Here is a 14,912-nt window from a genome sequence, read left to right as displayed (position 1 = left end):
TAATGGGAGCCCAACTCCTGAGCCGGTTTCCGTATAAGGAAGGAAGGAAGAAGAAAAATTGACTAAAAGTGGAAAATAAAACAAATGTAAAAAGTATTTATTGTAATAATCTTTAAAATGCACTGAAAATGTTAGAATAAAATGAATTAGGTTCCTTTAATCAAAGCTTTGGTCTAGTAAGTATGTGAGAGATGTGATTAGAGACCAAACTTTTTATTTAAGAGAGCAAATTAGTTTTATTTTATTATTTTCAGTTAATTTAAAAGCTTGAAATTAAAAATGTTTTTATATTTTTTATATCATATAGCCACCTTTTATATTAGTTATTATTAAATCCTTTTATATGACAAAACGAATGATTAATGAGACAAAAATATAGATATCCTTGCATTGTCGTTACACTAGAATGTATCTGGGAAGTTTGAACGAAATTGCTGCAGTACAAGTGAACAAAAATTTAGTTACAGTTTTATAACAATACCGGGTATAAAATCTCCGGATAGACAAATAATCTAAATCAATTTTTCAATACTTATGTTTGAAAAAATAGAATATAATTTCGTAGAAAAAGGAATTGCGCACCAAAATGAACAGCAAACGATGTTTTTATAATAGTGCGGAACATTAGTACTTGATAATGATAAAAATAATTTTAAAGAGTGAATGAATCATCTAATGAAGTAACATTTTATGACATAATGCGGTGTTTTTGAGTAATATATTTCCTAAACCCGGGTATATGCTGCTTGATAAACACAGAAGTCATGGTCCTTTACATATAGGTTTTTCATAGAGGCCAGTGCATGGCCTGGCCGGGACAGTTAGTATAAACATAATAGTTTAATGTCTATTTTTTAAGCTTTGAGAGAATCCACTGGAAGTTTGACTATCCAGAGAATCCAAGGGTCCTATTGGATTCGCCGGCCTTGATCACAACGGTGGAAATGTTGTCATTGAAAACACCACATCAGGTGCTCGTGCAAAGGTAATTTTTCTTTCCTAGTGATTTTCGAATGTATTCATTTACACATGACTAAAGCATTTACACAATTTATTACTATTTCTTGTGTGTTTTTATTTATTTTTAAACTTTAGAGCCAGAGTTTGAAGGTACGGAAACTGGTAAGGACAGCTGGTGAAAAGACCACTTGTGAGGTTGATTTGAAAGATTTGGAATTGACAGCTGGTCGCCAAAACACTGTAAGTATATTTTTAATGTTATAGAGGCAATATTTTTTTTTAAATATCAACAGTTTTCACATAATGTTATCATTACCTGGTACTGAAAGCAATATTAGAAAAACTATTGTTAAACTTTGTTTATTTGCCTAGAAATCCCATGATCGGTACATGAACACAAACTAAGACAAAAAAGTCTTCATATATAAAAATGTTCTTGCTTCTTTCTCCTAGGTATGGGCCAAGAATTTCAAGGATACTGCAACAGCTGATAACGAACAGATCGCAGATATTCCATCATTTAGTATTGGAACCTGTGTTTGGAAACTGCTGGATGAAGCTGGCAATGTAAGTTGTAATTCTGCTTAGAGAACGTAAACAATTCTGGCCAATAAAGTCAGAACTAAAAATAAAAATATCAGGAAAACATCCACAACTATGATTTATTTTACATCAATCATAGTATGAATTGTACTGGATGAAAAAACATTGTGCTTTTTAATGTAAATGATATTAAAAAATCTACTGTTATTCTTTCTTTCTTTCCTACCTAAAATTTAAAATAACCTGTTTACTCTTTTGCAGGAGAAAGCCACTCTTACTGCCAAATTTAGCGGTTAATTTAAATGGAGTTAACTCACTACGCCTGACGTGGGAATGTAGACCACTCTTACTTCTCCATTTCCGTTTCGTGATTTGGGTGAATGGCAGCATTTACATTTCGAGGGCATGGAGACATGGGGCGGATTAAGAGAGGGATATTTTTTAGAGTGCAGAAAAAAAATTAGATTACCGATACATGTGTATTTAGACTTTTAAATTGGAATTTATTTGGTCAAGGCGTATGTTATATAAACTGAACATAAAAACTTGTAAGCAATTGTTTTTAAATAATTTTCAAACTGTGGTACAGACTGATATTTCCAATATCTTTTTTTTATTTATACCTATCTTGCACAAACGTGGGCTTACATGATAGTGACAGATAGATGATTACCTATGTAATATACTTTCTGTTAATTTTTTTAGACACGTATAAATTTCATTATAAAATAGTCAAAAAAAGGTGTTGAAATGCCTTGATATGATTATATAATTATTACATTATTATTTGCTTTTGATTTCCAAAGCTCTAATTTAGATTGCCAGAGCTGCAGCAGTTTTCAATGTTGATGAAATTATTGTGTTTGATGAAAATACACAATCAAGGTTAATTAACGTAAAACCTTTTTTATGATGTAGTTATTTAATAAAAAAATAAGGCACGTAATTAAAACATTACATCACAACTTAATTTTTCTTTCTATTAACTGCTCCAGGGTTATTTATTAATACCATTGTTACAATTGAATTACCAATTTCAGACAAGATAAGTCTGAGTTCAGTGGCCTCAAAAAGCCAGGTTATGGCAATACACAGCTGTTCCACATTCTTCAGTATCTTGAGTGTCCACAGTATCTACGGAAAGCATTTTTTCCTTATCACCCAGATCTAACCCATGCGGGTGAGTTTGTATTTGATTGAAGTGCTCGTCATGTCATCTTATACATTTCAGCATATAATTTTCAGTTTCTTTGTTGCACCTGTTGTGTTTTGTGATTATCTTGAGCCTAGAAAACATTCGTTTTAAATTAATCAATATCTTATGGCCTTTGTATGCATTGTACTATTTCTGTTAATTTATCTAGTCATATTATAGTTCAAGATATTTTGTTAGTCTCCTTTTTACGCCTTAATTTGCAAAACATTTTAGTGATGAATATCACATCTTAGTTTATGCTCTTTTATCCTGTTAATGATTTTGTGCTATTTTCCAGCCTAATAAAGATGATATTAAGCATCCATTATTGTTGATGACAAGCATGTAATACTCATGGTAAATCTAAGTGAAAGTTTGTTTTAGCAGACTTAAAAATGTCTTTCTAGGCTTGTTGAACCCCCTTAACACCCCACATCATCTTCGAGAATCAGATACAAGTCAATACAGGGAAGGTGTTGTATTAAAAAGCCAGTCAGCAATAAACAAAATGCAGGATCTTTTGCAAATATTGGTTTAAAACAGGTTTGTTCATTTCATTTTTGGCATATGAGTAGAACATCTCATTAATTTTTTATATTTTTCAGATTTGTACATCATCTTAAGTTAACACAAAAAATACATGTTTTAGTTTTAGACTTACTTTATTTTAACATATTAAATCATATTAGAATGAATTTTAAAGTAAACCATAGATTAGAAAAAAAATATCAGAAACTTCACTTTGGCTGAACAATGAAAATGGGATTTTTTTTTGTTTTATCTAGGAAGTTCACCTCAACATGGTAGTACCACCTGGCCAAAGAGTGACAGTAAAGCTAAAAGAACAAACTCCAGGTAACTAGTCAACTAGATTTTTCATATATTATAACCATATTATTTGATTATTTTTCCTCATACTTTGAAGAAGTAAATTTTTATTTCTGAAGTTTGTCTAAACAATTGAACAATATAGTGAAAAGAAATGTTGATATTTATTACTATAACTATTTAATCTAAATAGGGAATACCTTGGTAATAATATGATATTCTGTTGTCTTGCAGAAAAGAAAGTTCTCCAAGGTGTTGTTGTCTCCCCTAATGAACCCAGAGAAATTGCAGGTTTATACTGGGGCTATACAGTTCGACTGGCATCCTGTCTTAGTGAAGTGTTTACAATGACACCATTTGATGAGAGCTATGATTTGACCATTGGAACATCAGAAAAGTGGAAACTTGCAAATGATGTTGAAGTTGGAGCATTTAAGTAAGACTTGATTTCATGAAAGCAACTTATCATCTCAGAAATATTCTTAATAATCTAATTACGTCTCAAAAATAAAAATAAAACAAAAGGTCTGCTTTTGATAAAGGTACTGTGTAGCTATTGAATTACTCCCCTAGAATAATTAATTTGTACATTTATCTAAAGATAAATAATTTTGATTCAAATACAAGTCGATTATCAGAAAGCCTTTATTCAAGCAATTTACCATAAACAGCAGCTTTTGAAAAATAATTATTTTCATAAATAGACATTGATGAGATTAAAAAAAAAATTGTTATTTAAATATAGCTTAATAAATAAAAACTTGATTATTTAATCTTTAATTTGATACCAAGTTCAATCTTCAAAGTTTAAAGATAGCCTAGAAAATGATTTCTTAAAAAAAGCTGTTTGTTATTAAATAGTTTCCGAGACAAAGCTCTATACTTTTTTAATGCTGTGTTCCCTTTTTTTCATGTGTTGTCTTGACCCAATTAACTGTTAAAAAAATAAAAAAAATAAATAGGGATTTGCTTAGATGGCTGTCGTCATTGTTATTTTCTTCATTACTTATCTTTGTATTTATATTCTTTCATTAGTGATTGATACTTTTGGCACTATGGAATATTGAAGTATCTTTAAAAGCAACAATGTTTTGTTGGAAAGCATTAAGGATTTTATATACTATTTAACACATAACTCTTACCTTATTTTCTGCTCCAGTTTACCTAGCGCTTCGTCAATTATAATACAAATAACAAGTACACAAGAAACACTAAACATTCATTTTTTAAATGATACAAGTATCAAAGCAGATTGTACAAAATAAAACTGATTTAATTATATATTTTTTTAAATGACCTCAAAACTTTGCAAAAAAAACAAAAAATGGCACTGTCTTTTTTAGTAGGCATGATTACTAGTCAAGGGAATGATAAAAAAAGTTCATGCATCAGATGTATAAGATGTTTAATCAAAGTGACCAAAAATTATTTACCACTTACCTGAGTAAAATAGCTCACCAGCTTTAAACAGTTGTACATTTTTTTCAAGTTTTGAGATTTAGTTAGTTGTTACTCAATGTCTGGTTGTTTTTGCTATTTGTTAGACACGCCCTGATTGTGTTTGGTGGCCTTAAAGCGCTGGAGGCAAGTGTAGAATCTGATGACAAAATTAAGACAGATGACCCTAGTGAGCTGTTTCACCATTATGTCAATGTGTGCCCCAACCAGGGGAGCCGGACAATACGTACGGAGGTGAGAATTTTAATTTTAGAGATATTATGTGTGATTATAATATTTAAGGACTGAGTGTTACATCAGATTTAAACACAATGATTCCTCTCCCTGTATGGAAGAAAATGAAAACAAGTTGATTATCTTTCTTACTTACTTAATCCTCTTTGTTCCTTGTGAAGCATGGGGCCTCAGCAATAACCTTCCATTTTGTCTGGTCCCCTGCTGTTATTTTTGTGATCTCCCAAAGACTTCCCTGCTGCCTTCAGTTCTTCAAGAAGACTCCGCCTCCAGGTCTGCCTTGGGCTCCCTCTCTTCCGCTTTCCCTGGGTTTCCACTCCAACGCCTGACGTGTCATATTAGAGTGAGCCTTTCACAGGGTGTCCCACTCAGTGCCACTTCCTCCTTAAATGTACTGTCATGGGCTCCGTCGGTCTATATTCTGCACTTTGTCCTACAACCTCAATTTCAGAATATATCTATGTAATATATTTCTAAATGAAGATCTGTATCTTCACTTTGCCTTTCCTGGAGACTCTTCATACCTGTGTTGCATTTAACAAAACTGTTGTGACATTAGAATTTAGCATCCTAATTTTTGTTGTGTTGGAGATGGCAGAATTTTTCCATATGGGTTGCAGATCTGTGGGCTCTATTAATTCTAGCATGCATGTCCTCTGTGCCTCCTGATTTGCTGATCTTGCTGCCAAGGTAGATAAGTTCTATGAGTATGACAATGATTGCCAAGCCAATCATAATTCATTAATATTAATTCAATCATTTGATTGCGTGACTAAAAAACAGATCGCAACTAAAAAAAAATATAAGAAGCCTAATAAGTAGCAGAAATTACATCACTAGCAGAAGCGGGTGTCCTCTTATAAGATACTTCTGTATTTTTCCCAAGATGGTCTTGGGACTGAATGTTATTTGAATGAGACATGGCGTTAAAGAATAGGCCGATGCTAGCCGGAATAAGATACGCATGCGATACGCATGCGCAATGGAGAGAAACTACGACTTGCCTTCGCGGCGATGTTTTCGATGGTACTGCGCATGCGTGTGTTTACAACCGCAGAACCCTAACACCAACCCAAGCTGCGGACACACATTCATTCATTCATTCATTCATTCATTCATTCATCCATCCAGAAATGACGAGTTAATAATCGCAATTGTCCGTACGGAAATTGCGCTAAAAAGTAGTAAATATCATCCTAGGCCTGCACGATGCTCAGTTTTAAAAAGTAGTAAATATTTTTTTGTGACCGAACTAAAGGATATTTTTGAAAACTTTCTTCGGCAATATTGTTCTAAATTATGGCAGGAATCGATTGGTAAATGTTTCAAGTCGCTAAGTGGTCTGGTTGCCGAGATATGGGCCAAAAACTGCATTTTTTCGAGGTTTTTTGGCTTTTCCGGGAAATCCAGGAAAGAATTCCGGGACTTTTTTTTGGCCTACAATCATCCTTGAAACTTGCTTAACACACATCTAGTCACTAGCTAGCATATTTAGGACACAACTAGTTAGTTATGAAATAATGGATGAACAAATGTCTACAATTATTTCAAAATGTGTTCTGGGATTGTTGTGATTTTGCCAATGTGTTGGTCAGCAGAAGACTCATGGTTGAGTTGTATTATTTGCTGCAGGACAAAGCCACTGACCAGTTGACCAACTGTGTAAGTGACCTGTCTAAAATACTTTACAAACATTTGGTAATGTGTCAGATTCTCAGTGGATATAGGAGAAGCTAAGTTGTACATTTGGAGCTAAACTTTTTCTGTGTTATTCTTCACTCTAAGGATATGAACTTTGACATGTTGATGCTGTGTAGTTCTCTACTTCCTGGAGTTTAAATTTGTGGTGAGGGTTGTTGAACATAGAATGTTAACATTATACGTGTACTAGCTAGACATGTGCATTAACCTTACAGATGTTCTAGCTAGAACTGTGAAAGTTTTAAAGATGAGATTCACATTTTCCCTTATCATGTTGAACTATTTTCTTCACTATAAATGTGGGGCTTGACTTGCTCTCATTCAAGTCATAGCACTTGGTTATTTTACTCTCAAACTTCCTGACATGTGTTTTACATGGAGTTGTGGGACTTGTGGGAGGGACTTTTAGCAATCTGATGCTGATTGTTTCAGACAGATTGTTATTTACAAAACTGCAGGATTAAAAAAAAAATTTAAACGTTTTCAAATAAACCTGGAGGTGTCACATGTATCATTAATCTAAAACAGAAAATTATAATAGATACAATAGTTAACTTTAAATTTGTTCCCTTGAGTCATTGGCTAATACTTTTTTATTTACCCAATTCACCAAAAATCTGATTGGATAATTTTAGCTTGTTTAGAGACAAAATATAATTGGCTGGGATCTTTTTAAACATACAAACCATTTGGTGATCAATTTATTTTTTCTAGTTACAAACACAATTGGCTGATATAAATCTAAGGTTTGACTCATAAATATTTCTACATAATAGAATTTAATTTTCTTTTTAAAGAAACAATCAAGATTGTCATTATATTAGTAGAAACTATAAAGTAAATTAAAATTGGTATAAATTGTAATTACATTTTATGAAGTGGGATTTTTTTATGGATGCCTACAACTAATTTCCTAAATTTCAAAAGTTTCAGCATGTCTCACTCACATTCACTGGTCTCAATAAATAAAATATTTTAATAATTTTTTTTTTTAAATTAATGGCCTGTAAACTTTTGCCTATGTTTTGGAGAGAAAAAAGTGTTTCTAGTTTGCCTATTTGGTCAATACATATCAAGAAAAAAAGTTTTAATAACTGGTTAGCTTCAGACTGTATCAAACATATTTCTATTTCTAAAACTTTTAAAGATAAAGTTTATAAACAAAATAGAGAGCTTGAATTGTAAACTTGCCTGTGTGTGTCTACAGAACTCTTGCATTACTTCTGTTGTATTTGAAAGGGTTTATAGAATGGCATTTCTTTAATGCACTTAGAAATAGGATATCATAGAAAGTCACTTTGATTTTAATGTGATACTATTTATAGCTTCTTGCCATAATTATCTGCCCCTGCATATAGTTGATCCTAAATCACTAATGTACTTGGATATTCAGTGTGTATTTGAATTGGTATAATAGTAGATTTTAAAATTGGTTTAGGTTATGAAAATGTGGTAATGATGGTATTGGGAATTTATAATTAAGGAAATGAATATTTGAATTGAAACATTTTAACTTGTGATTTTAAATTAATGCTGTAATATATTTTTTTTTTGTTATTGACATTCCTTAAATAAATAATGTGTAAATTGTGAGGTTAATATTTTTTCCTCTTGGGCTGCACTTTTATTTTATCTGCATATCATTTTACAGTAATTTTTTTACAAGGCTAAAAATACATTCCTTTTTACAGTGTCCACTTGTTAACATTTTTCAACTAGAGTTTTGTTAACATTTTCTAACTTATTTTATAAAAAAAAGCTACTGTAAAATATTTTGTGTCAGAATTAAGCTTCCCTATCAATAATATACTAAAATATTTTGCATCAGAAATAAACATGCCCATTTTAAAAATGGTTTCCATCAATGATCTACTAAATTAATTTCTGTTAGCATGGTAACTGATATTTATTAATTATATTTGGTATAAATATTTTGAAATAATAACTAATTTAATTTGTATTCATTGATTGCAAATTTACATCAATTGTAATGAATAAAACTTCCTACAAAAAATATACTTTAAATCAGACATAACATGTTGGATGTTACCTAATCCATTCTTCATGCACACACATTCCTACAGCCTATTTAATAATAATGTTTTGTTTATCATTCCTAATGATCTCAGTGCTAACAGAAAAGATAAAAAAAAACAAATGGTAGCTGCAGTGAGGTTAATGTAATTAGTAATAAAACAGATAGTATTAGTTACCTCACAAGTTAAAGACAGTTACAAGTACTATGGACGTTTCGACCCAAGGTCTTCGTCAGCACACAACAGTGTGATTACAGATTGGACAAATAAAGACAAACAGTAACACATTTTTTGACTTAGCTCGACAGTGAAAACACGTCTTGTCTGCTAGCCACGATATCCAAAAGAAAAGACGCGTGAGAAGGACGCTTGGACACCGTATAGGGGTGGGGTTGGGGGCGTGGTGTATGCGGGAGGGGGGGGGGTTGTTAGGTGAAAGATATCTGTTCATTCAAGCCATCGGGTGCCCGTGTACCAAATTTAAGTATTAGTCGCGTTTCAGTGCTAAGGCGATTTTTAAAATTGTGGCAGAACCGAACGGCGGTTACACAAAAGTCCTTTTTTAAGTCATGCCCACTCTTGTTGAAGTGTTTGGCCACAGGAAGACCGTCTTCATTGTTGATTGATCGCAGGTGTTGGCTAACCCTGTCAGACAATCTTTTCCCCGTTTGTCCGATATAAAAGATGTTGCAACGCCTGCACTGGATGACGTAAACTACGTTGCGGGACTCACAGTTGAAGTGATTTTTAATTTTAAGGGTTCCCTTCGGCAGCTGCAGTGATTCAACCTGAAGGGTGAAATGACAGGTATTGCATTTACGGGGACAAGGAGTGGTGCCAAAACCGGTGTTGGTAGTGGGTGGCAGGCGGCTGCGAACTAAAAGGTCTCTAAGGTTGCGTTCCCTTGTATACAAAACCAAAGGATTCTGTTGAAATAAATGGCCTAAATGGGGGTCTGACTTGAGGATAGAATAATTTTTTATAATGATATTTTTAGCCAAAACTGAATGAGGATGGTAGGGTAAGATGAGTTTAGTTCTATCTGACTTTTGTTTTGGAAATTGTTGAAGGGAGGCTTGGTGGTCAACAGTTGTTATGCGGTGTAGTGCTGACTGGAGTATATGCTCCGGGTATGACCGGAGTCGGAAGAACTGTAGTAGCTCATGGGCCTTGATCCAAAAGTCGTCATCATCTTGACAAATACGTCGCAGTCTTAATAATTGTGAGAATGGTATAGAATTTTTGCAGGCCGGGGGGTGTGACGAAGAGTAAAGCAGATATGAATGTGAATCGGTTGGTTTGTAATATACAGTCGTCTCAACGTTGGTTGTGTTAAGCGATATTGTCATATCCAGGAAGTTAACAGAACTCTCTGAAATTTCAGAGGTAAATTTAATGTTTGGGTGGTAGTCGTTGCAGAATGATATGAAATCTTGCAGTTCTTCTTCTGCCATCTCTGTGATACCTAACCCATCATCAATGTACCGCCGATAAAAACATGGAATTCTGCTAACAGAAATGATTTATTGTCTTATTTATTCAAAGTCTTCTCGGTACAACTTTTATTTTCCATTTGGTTGAGCTTTTTTTTCTGTTTGACTTTGTTTGCTTATCTTTCTGTTTGACTTTGTTTGGTTATCTTTCTGTTTGACTTTGTTTGGTTATCTTTCTGTTTAAAACCAGGGTTTTGTACACTCCAACGAAATAATGAATATCAAACCTTGTGGTCAAGCGTTGTACATCACAGTTGTCTCCAAGTTGTACCAGGTTTAACATCTGCCAAACTTGTCAGCTGTGTCAGGTTTAACATCTGCCAAACTTGTCAGCTGTGTCAGGTTTAACATCTGCCAAACGTGTCAGGTTTAACATCTGCCAAACGTGTCAGGTTTAACATCTGCCAAACTTGTCAGGTTTAACATCTGCCAAACTTGTCAGATTTAACATCTGCCAAACTTGTCAGGTTTAACATCTGCCAAACTTGTCAGGTTTAACATCGGCCAAACTTGTCAGGTTTAATATCTGCCAAACTTGTCAGCTGTGTCAGGTTTAACATCTGCCAAACTTGTCAGTTGTGTCAGGTTTAACATCTGCAAAACTTGTTGGTTGTGTCAGGTTTAATAAACTTGTCAGGTGTGCTGTATGATTCTTGACCCTGTGTGTACCTCATTAGCTCACATTTCATTGGCTCGTCATCTCTCCTAGTTTTGCTGGATAAAACAAAAGTTTCGCAGGTAGAAACTTCATCACTCTACCACATTACCTCCCTCTCTACACCCAAAGTTGCATCAGTTATTTGTGTCTTACATCGCAGGTAGAAACTTCATCACTCTACCACATTACCTCCCTCTGAACACCCAAAGTTGCATCAGTTATTTGTGTCTTACATCGCAGGTAGAAACTTCATCACTCTACCACATTACCTCCCTCTCTACACCCAAAGTTGCATCAATTATTTGTGTCTTACATCGCAGGTAGAAACTTCATCACTCTACCACATTACCTCCCTCTCTACACCCAAAGTTGCATCAGTTATTTGTGTCTTACATCGCAGTTAGAAACGTCATCACTCTACCACATTACCTCCCTCTCTACACCCAAAGTTGCATCAGTTATTTGTGTCTTACATCGCAGGTAGAAACTTCATCACTCTACCCCATTACCTCCCTCTCTACACCCAAAGTTGCATCAGTTATTTGTGTCTTACATCGCAGGTAGAAACTTCATCTCTCTACCACATTACCTCCCTCTCTACACCCAAAGTTGCATCAGTTATTTGTGTCTTACATCGCAGGTAGAAACTTCATCTCTCTACCACATTACCTCCCTCTCTACACCCAAAGTTGCATCAGTTATTTGTGTCTTACATCGCAGGTAGAAACTTCATCTCTCTACCACATTACCTCCCTCTCTACACCCAAAGTTGCATCAGTTATTTGTGTCTTACATCGCAGTTAGAAACTTCATCACTCTACCACATACCTCCCTCTCTACACCCAAAGTTGCATCAGTTATTTGTGTCTTACATCGCAGGTAGAAACTTCATCACTCTACCACATTACCTCCCTCTCTACACCCAAAGTTGCATCAGTTATTTGTGTCTTACATCACAGGTAGAAACTTCATCACTCTACCCCATTACCTCCCTCTCTACACCCAAAGTTGCATCAGTTATTTGTGTCTTACATCGCAGGTAGAAACTTCATCACTCTACCACATACCTCCCTCTCTACACCCAAAGTTGCATCAGTTATTTGTGTCTTACATCGCAGGTAGAAACTTCATCACTCTACCACATTACCTCCCTCTCTACACCCAAAGTTGCATCAGTTATTTGTGTCTTACATCGCAGGTAGAAACTTCATCTCTCTACCACATTACCTCCCTCTCTACACCCAAAGTTGCATCAGTTATTTGTGTCTTACATCGCAGGTAGAAACTTCATCTCTCTACCACATTACCTCCCTCTCTACACCCAAAGTTGCATCAGTTATTTGTGTCTTACATCGCAGTTAGAAACTTCATCACTCTACCACATTACCTCCCTCTCTACACCCAAAGTTGCATCAGTTATTTGTGTCTTACATCACAGGTAGAAACTTCATCACTCTACCACATTACCTCCCTCTCTACACCCAAAGTTGCATCAGTTATTTGTGTCTTACAATCATGAGAAAAAAGGTTACTTAAATTCGTTTGTATGATTGATAGAATCATAAGAATTAAGGCTGTATACTGTAAGTGTATGATTGTTACAATCAGAAGAAATGTTACTTAATTTGTATGTATGGTTGTCACATGCTAGAGAATATAGGTTACATAGTTTATGTGTCACACGTACATTCATGAAAACCTGGAACACTAAAAAAAAAACTATAATTATTTTTTAAAATTTTAGTTCAGTAATGATTTGAAATTAACTATTCTAATATCTATTAGAAAGAATAAAATTCAGAATTATTATTTAGAAATTTATTTGTAAAATGACTTAACAAAAATGATACAATATTATGTATCAATCTATTCCTACTTATACAATTTTAAATGTGATGCTTAAAAACATGTTCTAAGATAAAATGTAATGAATAAAAAGTTGTTAATGTAACTATACATGTTTTATGTCTCAAGACGTAACACATGTATGTTAAGCTAAAGATTTATTCACACAGACATTGTGTAAATTATATTTTATTTGGACTCATTAAAAAAGTTAACATTTCCACAGGTTAATGAAGTTTTATTGTAGCAATGCACTGCGAAGGTTACAATTTTGAGTTCAATACTTGAATACAGGAATATTACCTTGTTATTAGTATTGATGCAGTTTACACATGTTTGCTAGTTTTGCATAAATACATTTTTGCTAAATCATAAAAGGATAAATTTCATTAGCAGAAATTAAGGGCTCTAAAGCTTAATTGCTGTAAATGTGTAAACATGTAACACACCACATGTGGAAATTTTAAAATTAAAAACAAATTTTGTCTTTGAAATAACCAACAAGACAGACATAGAACTTATTTCAGAAAGAATTTATTGATGAATATAAATTGATTGTTGAGTGATTCCTTGTCTCAGTCCATCCCTTAAGGACAATAAACTGTTGGCATTATAGGGCAACTTGACGTATGTAATTCACTGTCATGTCATTGGTTATTTAGTCTTAAATAGATTACCTCCCATCATGGGTTAACATCTATTTTACAATACATTCAATTAAAAGTATTTGAATTTTAGAATCCATTAACATCTTATTGAATGTTAGTCTATTTGTCCATCTTATTGACATAAATGTCAGTATACTTGTCCATTTTTTCAACCAATCATGTTATGTTAATTTTTTCTTCTGCACAATTTCATTTTACATATCCAATGTACATCTTGTAAATGCCATGTTATGTTGAGTACATGAAACGTAGTATACCTGACATGCGGTGTACATCTTGTGAATGACATGTGGTTGACCAGTGCATGACATGTGATGTCACCAGACTAGGACCATTGTTAAATTGATCATCTTCCTTCATCATCTCATCATCTTCGTTATCATCTTCGTTATCATCTTCGTTATCATCTTCGTTATCATCTTCTAATCATCTTCCTTCATCATCGTCAATAACTGTTTTCTTCACCCATCCATAGTGATGCCATTATGTCCAACTACAGCTAATAAAACAATTGGATGAAAACAGTGGCTTTTTAAATTTTCTAAACAATTGTGTTTGTTACCATCTGTTCTTATAGCCTTCACATTTTGTGTGTTGTGTACAAATGGAAACCAACACTCTCAGGTGTTGAACTTTGTTCTACAGAAAGGTTGACATCAAATAAAAGTTAAATATAATTGTATTCAGTACATAAGCTTTAGAATATTAAGTATAACAGGGTGAACTTAAAGTTATTGTTAGTGCTTATAAAGTTTTTTATTATAAACGAAACAAAACAACACAGTTTTAATCACATGCAAACAACTTCAAATTACAATGAGTAACCAAAGATACTAATGCGATATATTGGCTGTTGTTTTAGCAATGTAGAAATACAAGATACCTTACCAGATTTACTACCTGGAAATAAATCAGTTATAAAGCATGGGGTTCCCATTACATAACACAATTTATTTCTTCTTAAATACAAATGATGATTTCACTATCTGAAATCAGCGTTTGTCAAGGGGAAGTTGGCTTTTAACCTAATTAATTACTATTTAATTACACATTAAATGGAAATTTCTGATAGTTTAAATAACTGTACATCGAATAATCATTTTATTTTATTCTTTTTTGTTTATTTAAACCTAAACTTTGGACTGGTGTAAACGTACTTTATCGGTCCTTAAAATAAATTATAAAAAGGGACGTAACTGTTGATTACTTCCTTTATCAAAGAATTATTTTGATTGTCTCTATTTGAACAACAGACTTAAAAAGCGAATATTAGAAAGTTTACAACAAACGAAC

The 14,912-nt window shown here is 33.5% G+C and overlaps 1 protein-coding gene and 1 pseudogene across 1 annotated transcript in view; one reads left to right on the top strand and one right to left on the bottom strand.

Moving 5' to 3' along the window:
• LOC131945142 (putative methyltransferase C9orf114) overlaps positions 1-5,887 on the top strand; it is a 29,933-nt pseudogene extending 24,046 nt beyond the window's left edge.
• Positions 1-14,912, bottom strand: part of LOC131945143 (uncharacterized) — a 328,239-nt gene that overhangs the window by 41,782 nt on the left and 271,545 nt on the right. The gene's annotated exons all lie outside the window — the stretch shown is intronic.

Source organism: Physella acuta, unplaced genomic scaffold (genome assembly GCF_028476545.2).
Source record: "Physella acuta isolate Inbredline_101_S28 unplaced genomic scaffold, ASM2847654v3 ptg000527l, whole genome shotgun sequence".
In the NCBI taxonomy this organism is placed as follows: domain Eukaryota; kingdom Metazoa; phylum Mollusca; class Gastropoda; family Physidae; genus Physella; species Physella acuta.
This window is presented reverse-complemented; position numbering and strand designations above follow the sequence as displayed.